General features: G+C 27.7%; 1 long non-coding RNA gene across 6 annotated transcripts in view; it reads right to left on the bottom strand.

Moving 5' to 3' along the window:
• Window positions 1–6,452, bottom strand: part of LOC122269938 (uncharacterized) — a 175,249-nt gene extending 168,797 nt beyond the window's left edge. The window contains exon 1 of one of the 6 annotated variants that reach the window (XR_006225497.2): window positions 5,590–6,452. This is a non-coding gene — a long non-coding RNA (uncharacterized lncRNA). The remainder of the gene's footprint in view (window positions 1–5,589) is intronic. The other 5 variants (XR_011636430.1, XR_011636429.1, XR_006225498.2 and 2 more) reach the window with 5 other exon arrangements.
• Between the last annotated feature and the right edge of the window lie 214 nt (window positions 6,453–6,666).

The following is a 6,666-nucleotide window of genomic DNA, read 5'->3' on the forward strand; positions in this document are numbered from 1 at the left end:
TGAAAATTAATATATACAGTGGTGGCCAAAAGTGTGGACACTTTTTGAAACTTTCATGTTTTTCAACTTTGTGTGCTTGTAGAATATATTAATTTTCACATAAATACAAACGTTTATATATCAAATTGTAGGTAATTTAATGCAGAATTTAATAATAAATACAGTATTACAATATCTACATTAAAACAAATCTATGCTACTAATATTAAGATCTATCTTAGATTTGCAATTTTTTAAAGTGATACTTACACAATCAATACTTAGTGGGATAACCTTTATTTTTCAGACAGCTTCACAGCGTCTTTTCATCGAGTGAACGAGTGTTTGGAGTTTATCTTTCGTAACCACATGGTGCCAAGAATCAATTATAGCTTCAATAAGTTATCTTTTATTGGATGGATGCTTTTTTCGTACAAGAATTTTCAAACGTCGCCACAAATTTTCAATTGGATTGAGATCATGTCTGTTTCCTGGCCATGGTAATATATCCATGCCTTTATTTTGAAACCATGCTTTGCATACTTTTGCTGTGTGGCATGGGGCTGGATCCTGCTGAAAAATAAATGGTGCGTTGTTGGGGAAGTTCTGGTGAACAAAAGTTCCATTTACGTTATGAGAAAACGAAATCAGTGGAAAATAAAGCCAAATCAGGCCGGAAAAAATGCACAAGTGCTACTGCCGATAGAAAAATTATACGGCTATGCCTACAAGAAAGAAAAATTTCATCAGATGCTATTAGATGTGAAATGAATGCAGCCGGTATTGCAGTAAGTTCAAGAACAATAAGATGAAGGTTATCAGGATTTGGACTACAAGCTAGTATTCCAAGGAAAAAACCATATTTAAATCAAAAGTAACGTGAAAAACGAGTTAAGTGGGCAAAAGAACACATTAAATGGTCAGAAAATCAATGGAAGCAAGTAATCTGGAGCGATGAGAGTAAAATATCGCTCTTTGGTAGTGATGGTAGAAAATACGTGAGACGTAGAGTAGATGACGCACTTCATCCTGCAAAAAACTCAACAAATGTCAAGATTTGGGCATGTATGTCTGCAGATGGTGTGGGCCGAATTCAAGTGATTGATGGCATCCTGAATGCCAAATAATACATCGAAACTGTCCTGAAACCAAAATTGATACCTTCTATCAAGGATGTCTTCCCAAACAACGCACTATTTATTTTTCAGCAGGATTCAGCGCCATGCCACACAGCAAAAGTATGCAAAGCATGGTTTCAAAATGAAGGCATAGATATATTACCATGACCAGGAAACAGCCCTGATCTCAATCCAGTTGAAACTTTGTGGCGACGTTTGAAAATTCTTGTACGAAAAAAACGTCCATCCAATAAAAGACAACTTATTGAAGATATAATTGATTCTTGGCACCATGTGGTTACGAAAGCTGAACTCCAAACACTCGTTCACTCGATGAAAAGACGCTGTGAAGCTGTCTTAAAAAATAAGGGTTATCCTACTAAGTATTAATTGCGTAAGTATCACTTTAAAAAAATACAAATCTAAGATAGATCTTACTATTAGTTGCATGACTTTTTTTGTAATATAGATATTGTAATACTATATTTTTTATTAAATTCTACATTAAATTACCTTCAATTTGATTTGTAAGCGTTTGTATTTAAGTGAAAATTAATCTATTTTACAAGCACACAAAGTTGAAAAAACATGAAACTTTCAAAAAGTGTCCACCACTGTGTATATATATATATATATCCTCTTCCGACATCAATCAATTATAATTGTGTTTTTAAAATTCTGCAACAGTAAGATTTTATGGAATTTATTTTTTGCTGAAAAAGAAGAAGTAATTTTTNGAGATTTTGAAACAAAATAAGGATTCATGTTTTTCTATATGAGTACTTTTGGATATAAGTATAATAATAATAGTTCTTGGCTTCTACGCAAAATACAGAAACACAAGAAAGCATAAAATACATACTTTTTTCAAGCAATATATTTTTTATAATATTTATATTTCTTTTACTTGTGTAAATCTTACTTCTTGCCACTTACTTCTTGTAAATATTTTTAGGAAATATATCACTATACTTAAATTTTATTTTCGATAGTTTTGAAATACTTTCTAAAAAAAACTTTTTTTTAGCAATTTTGTGAAGATTGTATCTGTTCTTTAAACTTTCTAAATTTTTACTCTTTGCATCTTTTATCCTTAATTCTATTAAAGATCTGCATATTTTGCTGTACAGCACATTATCTAACATCAATGTAGATTAGTTAAATTTTAACGAATATATTTTTTTTTTCATTTCTGATTTAATTATAACGGTAAGACTGACTTTATCTGTCTCAAATTACAGTAAACAGACAATGTGAACTATGTGAGTAGCAAATTCCAATTTATTTATTTTTAACTTGAAGGAACAAATATTATGAATTTTTATTCTCATTGAAATGAAAGGATAAGTTTCTTTAATGTTAATTATACTAAATAGTCTTTGTTCACTATATAATTAAGAAAAAATATTCTAAAAAATATATTAAAATTACATTTTTACAGAATGACTTTTCAAAAGAAGCTAATGTTATTATGTTTTTTTTTATTTTGTCATGTTATGCTGTATAGTATTTGTGTATACAGCCAAAGTGATAAATACATAGAGAAACTAAACTATATATATTTTATAGTAACCTACATTTTAATACGATTCATAATTAATGTATTTACCTTGTAATAGATTGAAGGAGATTCAGTCAAAATATTGTTTTTAAATTTTTTTTAATAAACATTTGAATTTGAATTAAAAATTTATGTTTTCTAGCTATAAATATTTAAATACATATCTTACTTAAACTAATTTAACTTATTTACTAAGCTTTTTATAACGCTAATTATGATGTATTTTTGTACTGTTCGATTTCTTTCATAAACGTCAATGATAGTCTGACAACATACAAATTAGAATTTATTTTATAAAACAATTAATTAATTTCTTTTTTTGTTTTCAATTTATATAATTTGAGTATTAGTTTTCCTTAATCACAATTCTAATTTTAAAGAAAAGTACTTTTAATTTGATTTACAAAATTAAAAAAAAAATCCCTTTTAATGCATTTTAAGATACTAATAATGTGTTTGGTCAAAATGTTTTTTATTTAATTTTGAGTGAGATATTATAGGTTATTTTTCGCAATCAGGTATATTCTTTTTATTTTTAAAATTAATTGGATAATATATTTGAATATAATTGAATTAAATATACTGTGATTAATAATTAAATATACTGTAATTAATAATTAAATATACTGTAATGTATAATTAAATGCATTTATATAAAAATTACTAGCACTTTATTTGCGTCATCCATTTTTACTGTAATTGTTATAATAATATTTATTTATTAGAGTGATTCAAAAAATATTACGATAATTTTTAATGTAGAAAGTGTGGTATATCGGAATTTTTCGCTCCATACAGTATACATGGAAATCCTTAAAAAATATATATTTAAGTAAGCATATCATTCAAAAATTAATTAGAAATTCTAATTTATATAGTTATTATTAATGATGAAAGAAGGCTGTGCATATTTAGTTCGCTATCTAATTTTTCTTATTAATTGAAAAATATAAAAAAGACATATTGTTCATTAGGTTTTTAATTTTTCAAAACCATAACGATACATTAATATAAAAATTTGAAAAAATTCTAAATAAATCTCTTTTTAAATCACGAGAATAATTATCATTTTTTAAAATAAACTCTTGTGAGGTAAAAGAAGGTATTTCAAACAAAATCAGAAATAACTATTGTATAATAATATCACCCAATGCTGTAAACAGTGCAATAAGCTTATACAATGCTTTAGATAATCGATTTTTTAAATTAAAATTATTATTCTTTCAAAACGTAAACTTATTGTTCCAGTAGCATAATATTTTAAAGCATGCTAGAGACAGGCTATTTGAATTTATTATGGAAGAACAATACTCAATCTCTCCTATTTATTAAAAATTAATTAACAATTGAAAATTTTAAAATGGCAATTAAAAAATCAGAAAGATAATTGATTGTAGATTGAGTAGATTGCAGCTAGTAGGTGTTTTACATAACGCCAGAAGCACTGTAAATTTTATCATTGGTATTTTGGTAGTTTGGACAATACTTTCTTTTCAGTGCAGTTTCTCGGATATGTAAAAATTTTTAAGTGCGTTATAATCTTTAAAAAAAGCCGACCAGTCTGTGTAGGGGGCAGGGAACTGTCCTTGCATCAGAAAGGTTCTGGGTTCGAATCCCGGGCAAGGCATGGATGTTTCTTTCCCTTTATCTGTGTTCTATGTCCTTTCTCCTTTGTGTGTGAATGTGACCCGCCCTATAAACGGGTTGTGGTAGTGTGACGTGGGCGACGCTGTTCCACCGCCGTGGCTTCGCCGCAGGTGCCCACTGGGTAACGAAAAGAGAATTAGCAGTTCTGGCACTTTTTGTGGCCAATGGACAATAGCTCCAAGTGCCCGCCATTAAAAAAAAAATCTTTAAAAAAATGATGTTATTGATTGTGATGCCACAATTGGAATTACATATTTATTTTCTATGCTTTTAAAATATCTTTCATTACTTAAGCTTATTTTTATTAATAGAAGAATTGCATTTAAAATAAATCAAAAACTTAATCTTTTTAAACGAACATAAATATTTATTTCTTCTCTTCTAGATCAATGTAACGGAAACTTTTTTTTATTCCATTACTAATAAAGACTTATAAATTCACTGTCGCCTCTAATCGAAAACAAAAGTCTATTTATAACTTTTTATTCTAAATTTCCAACGGCTAAATGTTTCGGTTGCATGGTTGTAATAATTCTCATAAATTTGCTGGCGACTCGTGATCGCCAAAGTGTTCTTTTAAACCCTTGTTGATATGCTAGTTGGCTTTGTTTTGGCTATGATATATTATGATAAATCGCCAAATTATGGATCTCCTACCCATACTTTCTACGTCCGTTGGGAATAATTATATTCACTTTTAATTTCAAATTTGTGGAGGCTGGGAGCCCTTTGGGGCCTCCCCAATCTCAATTTTCTAACCGTCAGAAATGATATTCTGGCTGTATGATCTCTCAATAGAGAGTATTCTGATTTCATCCCTTTAAGGGATTTCTTATTTTTTGATGAAGAAATGGCCATTGTCTAAATCACCAATTATGCTTAATAAAATCTAAATTTACATTCAACGATTTGAACAATATTTCCTGGAAACTTAATTATTTAATTCATTAATTAATGTCCTAAATGAACAATCATGAATTCTACTATACGACTATTGGCGGCAACTGACGGAGAAACAAAACCTCCGTCATATTGATCTTATTATTGCTTGAAATTAATTCCTCTAGATTCAAGTTTCATTAGTCTTAGAAAAATGTTGTAAACAGGTTAAATGTTGTAAATGAGTGAATTTCCTTACTCTATGATTTTAGTGCAATTCACATAACAAGAAAAACCCCTTTTGTTTTGTAAAAAAAAACGATTTTACTTAATAAATCTACATACAAAAATAAAATAAAGAAAAATAAAATTAGACATCAAAATAGAAAAAAAAATAGTACAAACTTCCTTGTAACAGCAAAATTGCAAATAATTCTTTGTCAATAAGTAATCATTCACTGTCGAAAATTTAAAACAGCACACCCAATTCAAAAATATGTTTTTCTCCTCTTATTTCGATATTTTTTTGGCATAATCTTGTTTCCTTTCAGAATTTCATTAAACAAATAATGTAACAACACAAGATTGAATGGAAAAATATTTTTGGAACAACTGGTGGGGAAAAAAGAAAGATAATAAACGTGTCACATCTGTCTAAGAGAATATTTCTGTAATATCTGTTGCATGAAACAGAAACTCGAAAATATACTCCACATTTAAAATAAAACTGAAATTGTGACAGGTAAGACACAACAAAAGAGATTTTTGATGCAACATTTGTTTCGTCACAGAGAATAATTTTCTATTCTGAATTGTATATAATATACAATGTATACTTTCTTAAATACCATTATTTTCAAACTTTAATAATTTAGATAAGTTTTGGAAAAGTATTTTAATTTTGGCAATTTGCGTGCAGTCAATTTAAATTTAATAACTAATTTTCTTGCATTTAAGTGTTTTGTAAATAATCATGAATATTATTCAGATTTGCTAAAATAAGAGACCATTTTTTTTAAAATTGTAACTTAAAATGTTTTTGCAAAACAGTGAAAAGTTTCCAAAATTTAAAAAGTAATGTTTACAACTCAATAATACAACAGGTATTACAGAATTATTCTCTTAGACGGTGGTGTCACACTTATTAATAATTCTTTTTTCCTCACCAGTTGGTTAAAAAATATTTTTCTATTCAATCTTGTGTTGTTATTATTGAGTTGTAAACATTTCTTTTTAAATATTTTCAAGTTCCTGCTTCATATAACAGGTATGAAACAGAAACTTGAAAATATTTTCCTTACTTAAAATAAAACTGAAATTGAGACATAACAAAAGATTTTTGATTTAACATTTGTTTCATCACAGGCAATTATTTTCGATTACGAATTTTATATATATATATATATACTTGGTGATCTTCGGATATTAGTTGGGGAGATGNCAATATATATATATATATATATATATATATATTTTCCTTAA

The sequence above is a fragment of the Parasteatoda tepidariorum genome, chromosome 3 (assembly GCF_043381705.1).
Source record: "Parasteatoda tepidariorum isolate YZ-2023 chromosome 3, CAS_Ptep_4.0, whole genome shotgun sequence".
NCBI lineage: Eukaryota > Metazoa > Arthropoda > Arachnida > Araneae > Theridiidae > Parasteatoda > Parasteatoda tepidariorum.